General features: G+C 36.2%; 1 protein-coding gene across 4 annotated transcripts in view; it reads left to right on the top strand.

Moving 5' to 3' along the window:
• The first annotated feature begins 4128 nt into the window (after positions 1 to 4128).
• Positions 4129 to 15355, top strand: part of adcyap1r1a (adenylate cyclase activating polypeptide 1a (pituitary) receptor type I) — a 75668-nt gene continuing 64441 nt past the window's right edge. For all 4 annotated transcript variants that reach the window (XM_022678723.2, XM_022678722.2, XM_022678725.2 and 1 more), the window contains exon 1: positions 4129 to 4324. The gene's annotated coding sequence lies outside the window, so the exon portion shown is untranslated. The remainder of the gene's footprint in view (positions 4325 to 15355) is intronic.

Here is a 15355-nt window from a genome sequence, read left to right as displayed (position 1 = left end):
AAAAGTTCAGTTTGGTTTGATGGCTTGTGATCATCCATCTTCCTCTTGATAATATTCCAGAGGTTTTAAATTTGGTCAAATCAAAGAAAAACACCATCATTAAGTGGTCTCTTATTTTTTTTCAGAGCTGTATGTAAATGATCACACTGTAGTCTGATCACAAAGAGCACAAAGTAAAATAAAGTAAAGTAAATTTAGCTTCAGAGTTGACAGACTTTGCTTGTTACTTACTCTTGGTGTAGGTGTACGCTTCTAGTCTCCAGATGTTCTGCTTGTTGCTGGATCTCCTGGATGCTGGACGCTGTAAATAGGTAAGCTGGGGGCAACTAACAGCCCCCCGTGATCCCAGCAGCCCCGGGGGGGTAAACACTGCACCCTCTCAGCTTGTTGAGGATGTGAAGTAAAAAGGCGCCAAATGCAGCTCATCTCTCTCTGTGTTTAATGGCCTGCGGGCCGAGCGGCTGTAGTAAAGCTATTAGTTTTATGTATTATGTATTCTACACAGTACAGGAGTGATTTATCATTCACCTATTCTCTCTCTCTTTCTTTCTCTCTCTCTCTCTCTCTCTCTCTCTCTCTCTCTCTCCGTACCTTTCTCTCTATCTCCTTTTATCTATAACCCTACCTCTCTCTCTCTCTCCATACCTCTCCTTCTCTACTTCTACCTGTCTTTCTCTCTTTCTGCCTCTCTACCTCTCTTTCTTACTTACCTTCTTTCTTTCTCTACCTCTCTTTCGTTACTTCTTTCTTTCTTCTTCCTTTTTCTACCTCTCTTTTCACTTCTCTTTTTCTCGTTCTCTAACTCTCCCTATCTCTCTACTTTCTTTCTCTCTTTATCTCTCTCTTTCTACCTCTCTAACTCTCTTTCTATCTCTTCACAATCCTTTTCTCTCTTTCTACCTCTTTACATCTTTCTTTCTTTCTTTCTTTCTTTCTTTCTTTCTCTACCTCTCTTTCTAACTCTCTTTTTCTCATTCTCTACCTCTCTCTACCTCTCTTTCTCTCTTTCTACCTCTCTCTCTATCTTTCTTACTCTTTGTCTTTTTCTCTCTTACTCTCTCTCTCATTCTTTTATTGTCTTTTCTTTATTTTGTCTACTTAAATCTCTTGTCTCTCATTCATTTATTTATTCTTTCATTCATGAATTCATTCATTCTCTCTCTTTCTACCTCTCTTTCTCTTTTTCTAGCTCTATTTACCTTTCTCTCTCTTAATGTTTGTTTCTTGTCTGTTCTTCTATCCTTCTCTTTCTCTCTCATTCCTTTCATCATGCTTCATTTGTCTCTATGTAAATATCTTGTCTCGCTTTCTTTCCCTCTCTCATTCATTCATTAATTAATTCATTCATTCATTCATTCTCTCTCTCTCTCTCTCCCTCTCCCTCCCTCTCTCCTCTACCTGCTGCAGTGGGGATTTCTCTGTCCGTGGTGCTGAATGATCTCTGTACAAATAAACCACATTACAGCTACAGGTGGATTTCACACACACACACACACACACAGCTCATTCACAAGATAACACCTCACAACCTATAAATGTATGGGTATTTCCAAATGACATATATGTCCAGATATATATTTGCAAATAGCAAATACAATTTTAATCCTTTTGTATTGTATATTTTCAGTGTTGCCTTAGTCCTCAATTAGTATTTACTCTAAAAGTTTCATTCATCAGAAGTGAACCGTTTCTTTTATTTTCAGTTTTAGACATTTAGACATAATATGGATCAATAGAAATGTTCTGAAATGACTGAAATAAATGGATTTAACCATTATAATAAAATCATCATATGTAATCCTTGGAGTCCTCATGTGATGTGAAAATCATAGTTTTTGCCTTGGGTAGAAATGAGATCCTTACTGAAGTATACATATAGGTTTTGTGAATGATCAGACATGCAGATGGGTGGCATTTTCTTTTTGTCAAAAACTTTACCTGACAATTTTTTTTTTTCACTGTGTCAAAAAGGTGTGATTCTAAAATGACTTTTTACATTGTTTTTGGTTAAAAGCTAAAATGTTTTTGCTGCTCATGTTTCAAAATGGTACACATTAAAATTAAAAAGCCAATAATCCATCAATATTTCATTCAGTCTTTTTAATCAATCCAATCTCTGACTCAAAAGACATATTCTCATTAAACTGTTTACTCAACTCTGATATGTACTGATTGTATTACTTAAAATAACACCATTCCTTAGGGTACAATAAAAGCTAGCATGCACACATTAATACGAAATTAGGTTTTAACTCAAATTTCAGTTTTGTGGTTTACAGTGCTCTAGAATTCTTTCTAGACATTTAGGAACAGTTTTATTGAAAAATGCACAATAAACTGTGTATTTTCTCTTTGATCTTGAGATTAAAAGAAAAAAATAGTTAAGATCCCAAAATAATAATAATTAAAAATGCTGGACTCCCATAATTATTATCATTAGCAGTAATAGTATTATTTGTAGGTTCTAATCATTTTATTTCTTTAAATATGTATTTGTGATTAATTTTATTTTTACACATGATTAAATGTAAAGAAAAATAAAAAAAATGATTAAAGAAATTAGTCAATGTAAGTGTTATTTAATTGTAGTGACTAATAGTTGTTTACAAAATGTTAACAAATGTTTTTTTGGGGGGATCAGGAAATATTTTTTCTTGTGGTCTGGGGAAAACAAGTTGTTTTGTAGAGATAAATGTTTGTTTTTGCAAGGAAACTACATATTTATCATACAAAAAAAAATACTCTTGCTTTGCTGAATTATTATTACTGAATTATCTTAAACAGTACCTGTAAAATGGTGTAACCCTTTCACGTATTTTTGTAACACCTTTTGTTATTTTATTCATAAAAAACATTATTTGTTTTTGCTTAAAGTAACAGCATCTTAAGCAGTAATGGTGTAACTGTGTAACAGTGTTGATGCTTTCATTTCACATATTTTTTTTGTAACATTTCTTATTGTAACACTTACATTATTACATTATTATTACTTAAGCAGTTACGATGTAACTGTGTAACAGTGTTGATGTTGTTTATGTATTTTTGTAAAACGTCTTATTGTAACACTTATTATTATGTTGTTCATTATAAAAACACTATTTTGTTGTTTAAAGTATCAACATCTTAAGCTGTAATGGTGTAAAGTGATGTGTAAAGGGTAGCTATGTTTATGTTTACAGTGTACCACTTTCTTGCATTTTTGTAACACTTATTTTATTAATTATAAAAACACTATTTTGTTGCTTAGTAACAGCATCTTAAGCAGGAATGGTGTAACGTTGTAATGGTGTTGATATTCTCAGTGTAACAATTGCATGTATGTTTGTAACACATTGTATCATTTTATTAATTATAAATACACTATTTTTACTTATAGTAAAAGCATTTTAAGCAGTAATGGTGTAACGTTGTAATAATGTTGATATTCTTTTTGTATACACTTTTATGTATGTTTGAAACACATTTTATAATTTTAATCATTATAAATACACTATTTTTGCATGAAGTAACAGCATCTTAAGCAGTAATGGTGTAACGGTAACACTTCTTATTGTAACACTAAATCACATTACACTACATTTGGCAGACGCTTTTGTCCAAAGCGACTTACAACAATAAATAAATGCGTAACATTTATTATTACTACTTCTTTTTATCATATCAAGCAGTAAAGCGTAACTGTATTGATGTTTTTACTGTAAAACTTTCACCTATTATTTGTAATGTTTCTTATTATTTCATGCATTTTAATTCCTCTATTTTCTTGCTTTTAGTAGCGTCATCTTAAGCAGTAACGCAGTAAAGATGTAAGGCTGTTAATGTTTTTATTGTAACACTTTGACCGGGGTGCAGCGGCAGCAGCAGCGTTACCCCGCTCGCGCATCATCACTCTCTGCAGTGTGATCTGATTGGCTGCTGGGCGGGAGGTGAAGCGTTACTGTGCGGTCGTGTGCTGCTGCTGTTGTTACTTGGCCGCGCGATCTTACCTACCTACCTACTCCCCGTTACAGTAACGCTGGTGGCTCGCGCGCGGTAATACCGTTGAGCTCGTGCTTGGATTTCTTTTTTTTTTTTCTTTTTCTAGAAAGAAGTTAAAATCGTAGGAGGAACATCCACTTTACACCCCCCCCCCCCTCATAGTCTCTCTTTCTCTCTCTCTCTCTCTCTCTCTCCCGCGCTCTCTCCGGTCCGCTCGAGCCTCCCACGTCCAGTGCGCACGCGGCGGCGCGTTGCGGAGACGTTTCCAGTCCAGTCCGCGTTCATGAGTCCCGGAGACGCGCGAGCGGCGCGGGGATTGTAGCAGCGCGTGCGGGTCGGAAGCATGGTGAGTACCGCACTCAACCTTTTTATCTCTCCGCTCGGGTCTATATTGAAGAGGTTCAGAGCGCGCGCATACCGGTATGTGTATGTGGGGAGTGCACGCACGCGCGCTCGCTCGCGCGGCGATGCACGGCGCTACTGCATTCATGCAAAATCATAAAGCATGCTTTTGCATTCAGAACAAAACACACTGAGTCAAACAAATAGAGGGGCGCGTGCACTGGCTGGGGGTTCATATGGTTGCAATCAATTCAATCACTGATAAGCGCTAGTGCTGCCGATTGGGATGTAGCCCACGTCTGTGGTGGAGCAGCCCGTCTGTGCACGAGCTGGTGGAGCTCGAGGTCTGTGTATATGTACAGTATATGTTAGATAGTGTATTAGTGTAGATATGCATATCTATCTATCTATCTATCTATCTATCTATCTATCTATCTATCTATCTATCTATCTATCTATAAATATTAACATCTGTTTCTGAATCAGTTTCTCTGATTTTGCTATTTATAGGTTTATGTTTGAGTAAAATGATCTTTGTTGTTTTATTCAATAAACTACAGACAACATTTCTCCCAAATTCCAAATAAAAATATTGTCTATTAGCTTTCAGACCTCAAATCATGCTAAGAAAACAAATTTATATTAATTTAGTTTTAAGAGTTCAGAAATCAATATTTGGTGCAGTAACCCTGTTTTTTAATTACAGTTTTCATGTATCTTGACTCCTCCACCAGTCTTACACACTGCTTTTGTATAACTTTATGCCTTTACTCCTGGTGCAAAAATACAAGCAGTTCAGTTTGGTTTGATGGCTTGTGATCATCCATCTTCCTCTTAATTATATTTTCAATTTGGTAAAATCAAAGAAACTCATAATTTATAAGTACTTTCTGAGATTAGAATAGAATTAGTTTAGACACTGTAATGCCGAAGACATAACACAATTACAACACAATATCCAAAAACTACACCTAACTAATTGATCTAAAGTGTAACTATTGTGACAGGCCTGTTTATATGTATACAGTGTATAAAGTGTGTTATATTGTATGTTTGTGATGGTGCTGCATTATATGAAAGCATAAGAATTCAATTACACTGTATTATAAAACAACAACCATTTATTATTATTAAGAGACTTAAGACAGATTATTATTAAATATACTAAATAAAAGCACTGTTTTTAAACAGTAAACTAAATAAAATGGGTTGTTAAAGTAAATGGCCTTTCCTGGCTTAGAAAAACAGAATGGACAAAATTAAGATTATGAAAAATTATTGGAATCATGTTCATGTATTAAATGATAAATCAATAATACAATTATCTTGACAGGCCTGTATATGTACATAAGTATAAATGAAATGCATCCACAGCATACTGAGTACATTACCATCAAAATCAGTGTATACATACACTTCATACACAATATACTGTATATATAAGACACTACATACAAACATACATTTCATATATGCGATTACGATAACAATTTTTGTTTGGAGGATATATTGTCTATTTACAGGCCATTTTATAAAACTGATATAATGCTAAGATAAAAAGTTAATACTGTAATTACACCCTTTACAAGAGCAGTACACATTTATTTTTTTATTGATTAAATAAAATCATTCAAACATTGTATTTGAAAAATACATATATATATTTTTAATACCCTAAATAATGCATCAAAATGTAAATAGAATTACATCACTGTTGTTTGCTACAGGCTTGTTTATGTAAATGTTAAAAGTTTTGATTAAAATTATGTTAATGTATTTTTAGTATGATAAATTTATAATAAAATGATAAATGATCATGACGAGCCTATGTATGTACAGTATATGCTTTGAGGGAGGGATCTGTACCTAATGTCTGTGGCAAGTCAAGCAGAGATGTCATTCTTCTTGTGTCATTTTTATATTTTTCTACCATTTTTTATAAGCTTTTCTCACAACCTCAGTTATCAGATTGTCCTGTGGTGTGAAATTACATTATAGTACATTCCATTACATTACATTACATTACATTACATACAAGCATCTTATTAATAGGCATCCGATCATTTGCCCACCCTCTAGTAAACAGCAGGATCAGCCAGCAGACTTTGTCTGAGGGAGGGATCTGTACCTAATTTCTGGGGCAAGTCAGCAGATGAGGGAGATGTAATTGTTTTTGTGTTATTCTTATATTTTTCTACCATTTTATAAGCTTTTTAATTGTTCACAATCTCAGATTTTAGATTGTTCTGTGGCGTGACATTAGATTACATTATGTTACATTGCATTACATACAAGCATCTTCTTAATAGGCATGCAATCATTTGCCCACCCACTAGATCAGTTCAAGAAACACTACTGAGTACACAGTAGACAGCAGGTTTAGCCAGCAGACTTTGTCTGAGGGAGGGATCTGTACCTAATGTCTGTGGCACTTGAGAAGATGAGGGGATGTCATTTTTCTTGTGTCATTCTTTTATTTTTCTACCATTTTCTAAGCTTTTCTCACAATCTCGGATATCATATTGTCATGTGGTGTGACATTACATTATGTACAAGCATCTTATTAATAGACATCCAATCATTTGCCCACTCACTAGATCAGTTGAAGAAACACTATTAACACACGGTCATTTTGCTTGAGAACCTCAGTACACAGTAGACAGCAGGATCAGCCAGTAGACTTTGTTTGAGGGAGGGATCTGTACCTTATGTCTGTGGCAAGTCAAGCAAATGAGAGAGATGTCATTCTTCTTGTGTCATTTTTTTTATTTTTCAACCATTTTATAAGCTTTTCCTCACAATCTTAGATATCAGATTGTCCTGTGGTATAACGTTACATTATTTTACATCTAAGCATCTTGCTAATAGGCAGCCAATCATAGATTCTTGTCTTGTTGCTGTCTTCCCATTTGCTTCCATCCTACACATGATGTGTTCCCAGCCTACACGCTGTATCTCCAGCAGCAGACGGGATTAAAGCTGTCTCACAGCAGAATATGGCAGCATAAGCCGGGATAAAAACAGAGCCATTGATCAGAATACGTGATTATCTGTTTTTTAAAAGAGAGAGAAGAGCCTCGGCTGTGAGAGAAAAATAGAGAGAGAGAGAGAGATAGAGCGTTTATATTCGTCTCTTTTAGCTGTGAGGTTTTTTAGAAATAAAATTAGCTAATATACAGTGCTATACTGGCTGTGTTTACTGTGCTATTGATCAGTGAGGAATATATTCTTAATTATTTTAGCTGTAGATCAGATTATTAGCTATTAGCTTTTGCTAAATATAGTCTCGGTTCTGACATATTTGCAGTTACACAAAAGGTAATAAATCTCAAATAAAGCATTTGCATATATGTTTTAGAAGGTGTGAGATGTTCCATAACCATCAGCATGACCATTATCATCATAATCATCATCATAATCATTATCATCATTATTATCACTACTGTATGGTCCCTGTCTAGACCAGACGCTGCACTAGTGCATTGATGCAACAGTGAGTCACCACACCAGCTTCATGCTACAGCGCTACAAAAACATTATACTGAATGGAGAAAAAAAAGTCTTCATTAAATATTCTTTTATTATTCATTTAAGGTCTCAGATTTTTAATTTACCCTATATTAAACATATTAAACCCAAACAGGGGTTGTTTGATGATGTTTGATAGTGATCTGATCAATGCTAAGGCTACAAATTCTCTTATTTCTCTGAAATTGTAATTTTGTTGCATGTGTTGCTCTTGATAAAGCTTGGAAACCTGTATAAATATATTCTTTTAAAGGGAATATATTGTGTGGAATTCTTTTTTTTTTTTTTTTTACTTTTTTTGCATTTCCTATAAACACCTATAAACACTCCAAACAATTTCTATTAATCAGTTGAAAGTACACAGCAGGATTAGCAAGCAGACTTCGTCGGAGGGAGGGATCTGTACCTAAAAGTAAATCACAAAAGAATCATGTGCTTCTATGAGCTGTTTTTGATTAATACACTGTCTAAACAAAGATAATGAGTTTTTCAAGGGTTCTTTAAAATAAAGCAGCATTTGCGTTTAAAACTGCAATAAAATGCAATAACTATAACTACACTGGATTGTCCATTTGCGTGCATAACATCTGTGTTCACTTTACTAGACCGAAGGGACTCAAATAATAATCATTTTTTGGCTTAATTTGACACAGATCAGATTTTTTTCATGGCTATGTGGATGTAAACAGTCAATACACAGTATTGATTTGGTGATTATTGATTATATATTTGTTCTTTCTGGCAGGATCCATACATATTGCTTGTTACACATAGCTATTAAGTTTTAACAGCTTCTTGCTAGGATAATTGCTAGGTTGGAGGTAGTGATATATGATATTGCTCAGCCAATCACATCGCAATGTTGGACCAAACTGTGGTGTAAAACCTAAGAATAATGTTCAATTAAAATATCTAATTAAATATCTTTCTTACTCAAGGATGCTATAGTTCTAAAGCCCAGATTTAGCGTTGTTCCAGTGTTGGGCTGTGGACGCATCCAAATGGAAATGTACAGTAGAGTCACTGTGGTGGTGGACAGTGGAAACATTTAAGCTATGATGCGGATTCACTGTCTATGTTGGAAATCTGGTTGCAGATCACAGAAACATTTAAACATTTTCACGGTACGGCAATTGGAAATCATTTAGACTGGAAATTCAGTTGGTAGGGCAAATCAGGCTAAAAATTACATTACGTTTACAGATAGATCCTTGCCTTGTATAGTTAGCCTTATATATTTTCTATTCTTCTGTGTTTTGATTTGTCTGAGTATGTTTCTTATTGTATTGTGTTGTTGCTGCTGGATGCCTAAATTTCCTTCGGGATAAATAAAGTATCCATCCATCCATCCATCCATCCATCCATCCATCTATCTATCTATAAGCCAGCACCAGTTCTATAGCTGGAATCATCCATCCTCCATCTTTAAAATCGTGCAGTTTACCATGTGTACAGTCCCCTCTAAAATGATTGGAACAGTGAGGTCAACCCCATTATTTCTACTGCAGACTGGAAACATTTGACATTGACATTAAAAGACGAATATTAGACAAAAGATCAACATTTTAGGTTTTATTTCCCAGTAGTCACATCTGGATCTGATACACAGTTCAGAAGATAGAACCTTCTGTCTGAACCCACCCAATTCTCTTATGAGTAGGGGTGTGACGAGACACTAATCTCATGAGACGAGACGAGACACGATATTGGGTTCACGAGAACGAGATGAGACGAGATTTAAAAATAAAGTTTTAAAGAAAACGTCACAAATGAAAAATGGCTTGAAAACTAGAGTTTTATTTGACAAAATCATATAACGCAAACTTAACAGACTGGTTTCTCTCCCACATTGATTTTTATAAGAAAAAGAAAAATTAAAAAAACGTTTCTAGGTCTTATATAGTGCAAACAACAAGTGCAAACCACAACCAGTCATATTAAGCCCATGGTTTGTGTTATTTACTCCTAAATCTCTTGTAATTTATCTATGCATAACCATAGCCAGTCATATTAAGACTATGCTTGAAGTGAAACAGAGACAGAACATGTTTTAAATACAGTACAGAGCTTAAGGGATTAGTACAGCTGCCTATGAAACAGTCACGTGTAGGATTTACTTATTGTATTTATATATGGTTTGTGTCTTGTTGGTCACTCTGTTACCGTTTATTGTTTCCACTGGAGCCAAAATGCAGCCAGACATACAACTTAAAAGTAGCAGAAGCATCTTCTATACAAATACCTGAATTTTCCTCTGCTGCTGAGAGCTGCTCTCCACCATACTCTATCACTATCGCAACTGGGTTGCCAGATCCCTCTTAAAAAGTCCACACTTAACTGTTTTTTTTGCCCCGCGAGACGAGAAATATCGTCCATTTTAATCTCTTTTAGTCACACCCCTACTTATGAGCAAATTTCTGTGACCTACTGACATCACTAAACTTCTCTATTCTTCTTCTGTGATGCTTTTCCAGGCTGCAGTGGGTTTTGGGTCATTATGTTGCTGCATGATAAAGGACCTCCTGATTGGTTTGGGTTCATCTTTATTTAAATTCTGTAAACTTAAATTGTTTCTGTAGACTTTGCATCCATTAACCCATCCCAGAATAAAAGATATGCACGCTTAAGCCATAGTACTACATCCAATGTGTTTCACAGATGAGCTGGTACACACTAAGAAAAGTAAGTACAGATTTGTACTTAGTACAAAGCTTGTCGCTGGGGCTGTACCTTATATTGAGGTACAAAAAAGTACCTTTCAGTAAAAGTCCTTTTTTTGTACCCATGGTTTTTGTGCCAGTAAAGATTATAAACATTATCATCAACTAAATATGTGTCAAAAACTTGATGATCGAAAATTGTCTGGCTTTCAAATTAAAATTGTGCAATTAAAATATATATTGTTTGTTAGTACAGTGATACAGAATACTGAATGTACCTTTTGGCTGCAGGTTAAATGGTACAAATTTGTACTTATTGCTGTTAGAAATTACTTTGTGCTTCAAAGGGAACAAATCTGACCCTGTAAAGACCAGTATTGTACTTTTGAGGGTACAATTATGAAGAGTGTACCTTTGAGTAAAAAAAAAAGTCCTCATATCGTACCTCTGTTTTTTAGAGTGTATGATTGGGATCATGAGCAGATCCTTACTTTCTCCAAACTTTTGCCTTTCGTCTCATTGGTAAATCTTTATCCGTGTCTTTATCTTTATCACTCTCGAATCAGCAATAAAACACACCTGACAGTCCACATGTTTCATCACTTTTGCTCATAAATATCTGGAAATAAAAGCTGAAATGTTGATCTTTTGACTCATATTTGTCATTTGAAATCAAAGCCATGTGTTTTCAGTCTACAGTAGAAATAATGGATTGACCTCACTGTGTCAATACTTTTTGGAGGGGACTGTATTTTTGGTTGGACAGAGTAGGAAACACACGTACATGGGGACAACACCAATCTCCTCATAGAATTGAACCCACAACCCCAGGCCCCTGAAGCTGTAAACCCCCCCATAAATGGAACTATGTAGGATTTGGGTCCTTTAAGGAAGCTGTTTTTTGTGTGGATAATAGCTTGGAAGATTTTTTTAAAGATTTACTTTGCATCTAGAAAAAAAGGAAAATGTTTTGACATTGGTGTGTCAGTTTACAGAGTCGCGCTAAATGGTGCGAGAAGCAGAATTCGGCAGAGGTGAAAACAGCTCAGCAATCAGCAAAATAGCGGCGAATGGAAGCGACAGTAACAACTGGTGCTTTCAGACGTGCCTGGTTGTTGACCTTGCTGCAGTTTCCAGGGAAAGCTGGCACAGTGAGGAACACTGCTGAACCAACGCCAGAGCTCTGCACAATGTATCGCTTCAGCTTCCTCATCAATTTCATTACAAAAACATGACAAACTGTCATGAAATGACAATTCGATGCCTCGCTTCACATCTTCAAATGATAAGGTTTGATTCAGTGTCTTAATTACAGTTAATATTACAGCCCAACCTTACTTTAATGAAGGTCCTGCAACCAGTGGTCCTACTTATTTGTACAGGACAATGCTTGTCCACATACTGCTGTCAGGATGCACTGCCAGATCACCTTTGCTTTTCATTAACGCACCTAATTAAATGAAAGAGGTCCTGCAACCAGTGTAACTTGTGTCACAATGCTATAATAGCGTTTTCACACCTGTAGGTGGTTTCTATGGTCCAGATCAGTCCTCGCCACAATTGAACCGTGGGTAATGCGTATGCTGCTCCAGCAGTGCTAGCCGAGATTAGCAGAAGGCTACAGTCAGATATACTCTGACACCTCTGATAGATAGATAGATAGATAGATAGATAGATAGATAGATAGATAGATAGATAGATAGATAGATAGATAGATAGATAGATAGATAGATAAACTATAGAACAAAACCCTAGCGCTGTACTTCAGCGGAGTAGCTTTACTGCTCCTTACAACCTGACTGGTAAAATTTTCATACTTAAGGCGCATTGATGATTTTTAGGAAAATTAAAGGAGAACTCTGGTATAAAATGGTGTACTTTTTGGTCTTTTGGTGTACTTCAACATGATAGTGTAAGAAAGTAGCATGTGCCGCCGACCACCACCACAGGGCCTGGACACTGCAGTGGAAGATCTGGTGGATCTGGGGCAAAAAACTCCAAGTCCCAGAATCCCCAGCAGTAATAAGTGCAAATCAAGCTCAGCTGTGAACACAGCTTAAAAACCCCAGCCAAACCTCAGTTCAGCATCACACCTTTGTGGGTAAAGAAGAAAGAGATTAGAAACAAAAAAAAAGAGAGCTTAAAGATGCCACAACAAAAAAGGGAGAGAAAAGATCAGTGTTTTTCTCAGTTTCGGTTTTCAAGAAGCCTTTCCTAAGTTTCTTTAAGTTTGATTTCATTTCCTTTGTTTGGGCCATGCCATGTGGCAGCAGATTCTTTTCCCGTCCTTTTTTTTTACACTGACACACAAGTAATATCAAGTATATTGATAAATAATAAAACTAATAAATAAATAAATACATAAATAAAACAACTCTGCATTTGAGTCCCCCCCCCCCTCACTAGTTCTTACATTTGATGAAAAGCACACCTCCGTTCTCCCACAGCGTTCTGAGATCCAGAAATTTTAACAGTTTGTCGAAACACCCTTCAGACTGGGTGATACAGGGAAAATTATAATTTTCCCCAATAAATCGCTTCTTCCACTGTTACCCAGCCTCAAAGTAGCTCCACTGCTAGAATCCAGAGAGCTCTGACATTTAAAGCGAGGCATTGACATAGACATATATATATACAGTATATACATTGACTTCATAGAATCTATATATATGTCTGTCATTATCAGTACAGTGATGGCGGTGCTCAGAGCTGAAGCTAGCCTTATAGGATGTAAACAGTGGTTTTTAATAAGCTTCTTGTGCACTTTTTTAACAAGTTATTAATGCCTTGTTTTAAATGTCAGGGCTCTCCGGATTGGCGGATTCTAGCAAGAAGGTGTAGAGAAGCTTTGAGCTGGATAACGGTGGAAAAAGCGTTAAATTTATCAGGGAAAATTATGCCCCGTATCACCCAGTCTGAAGTGGTGTTTGGACAAACTGTTAAAATTTCTGGATCTCTTAACACTGTGGGAGAACGGAGGTGTGCTATTCATCAAATATAAGAACTTTTTATCATGTTTTACTACAACTAGTAAAAGTCCATTTTATACCAGAGTTCTCCTTTAAATGATTTTAAGTGTTCTTTATAGGATATATAAAGGATTTTGAGCTGGAGTAGCAACTCTATGAGCGTCTTAGCTTCTTTTTACGGGGCTGTTTGTGAAGTTTACTGAGATTTTCCTCCCGGTTTGTTATGAGAAATGAAGGTAAAGTAGGCGAGCCTGACGTGAGGTGATTGTGGGTAATGTGCTCAGGCTGTGCTGGTTGTGCTCGGGGCTGTAGCAGAGAGAGAACACAGTCTGCTCTGAAGCCGAGCTGCAGTGTGAAACACATTGCGCATCATCTCCGTCCTGTTGCTCCTGATTTAGATTGTTATCAGGGGGGCGGCGAGCGCTCGGCTTCCAGAAAAAGCTCGACTGCTGTTTGAGTGACAGCTGCTGTCGGAGAACTGCTGACGACTTCGGAACCGCTCACTAAAAGCAGCACACACACACTCACATACACACACACACACACACACACACTGCTGCATTCACTTTATCTGATTCCCTGCCGACTCTCTCTCTCTGGGTGTTTACCTGTCTACACAATATGACTCTCACACCCCGTGTCAGAAGTCATGGGACAGTGTTATTATGTAAGTTGTTCATTAATTAGAGTAATTAAGAGTTTTCTCTGGAGATGGCTGACTTGGGACAGCCCACGCCTGTATACGTTGTGAGGTGTTATCTTGTGTGTAAGTGAGGTTGAACACTTTTGGCCAGCATGCTCATAGCAAGGCAAGGCAAGAGGAATTATGGGAGTTGGAGTCTAATAGCCTGAGAGTGGGTGTCAGATCAACAGATGAATAATGGGATATTCCATTTGCAATGTTCACAATGGACAGCAGAGCAGTGGATGTAATGATTGTAACCAGTGGCATCTGGCTAGAACTGTCCATACCAACAGGCAAGCACCAATTCCTAATTCTTGCATAATGCTGATTTGCATTAAAGCCTACATGTGATTAGGATTGTAGATACAGTACCAGTCAAAAGTTGGGAGATGCCTTAAATTCTTTGTGTTTTTTCATTATTTTATTTAAAATGTCCTGCATTGAAAAGTAATTCTAAAGATATGTAATTATTTAGTAAATTAAAAGTGTTAAACAAATCAGAATATGTTTTATATGTTAGATTCTTCAAACTAGCATCTCTTGGGTTACTCTTGGATGACAGCTTTGCACATCTCTGCTGGATTTTCTCAGTCCGTTTTATGAAGTAGAGTCACCTGTAATTTCAGGCTTTCAGTTAACAGCTGTGCGGAACTCATCAAGAGTTAATTACTTGAATTTCTTGTCTCTTAATAAAGTGTTTGAGAGCATCAGTTGTAAAGTAGTGAAGAGGTAGAGTTACAGGTATACAGTGAATAGTGAATATTTAAATAATGTTCTAATCCAGATGTGGATGACTTCATCATAAATTGAATAAAAAGTGTGTCCAAATTTTAACTTACATCTCCCTCACCTGCTAACTTGTTACTGACAATAGGCACGGATCCCTCCTTCAGACGAGGTCTGCTGGCTGATCCTGTTATGTACTGCTTGAGGTTTTTAAACCAAACCCTCATGAAATTATATTTCTTCAGGTAATAAAGTTGGTGGGGCTTGGTTAGAAGTGAGAAGGGGAGAACAGGAGAGATTTTCTTATGATTGTCTAAGACCCATGTTGTATTTGGATTCCACATAAACTGTATTTGTTAAATTACTTTTATATGTTTTTTTTATTAATACATTTTTTTTATTAATTAATACTTAAACAAGATTTTAGACAAGATTTCTATATCTGCACCCTCACACCACTGTTAGGT

Source organism: Astyanax mexicanus, chromosome 4 (assembly GCF_023375975.1).
Source record: "Astyanax mexicanus isolate ESR-SI-001 chromosome 4, AstMex3_surface, whole genome shotgun sequence".
Taxonomy (NCBI): Eukaryota; Metazoa; Chordata; class Actinopteri; order Characiformes; family Acestrorhamphidae; genus Astyanax; species Astyanax mexicanus.
Note: the sequence above shows the minus strand (reverse complement) of the source record. Positions and strands in the feature narration are given on the sequence as shown.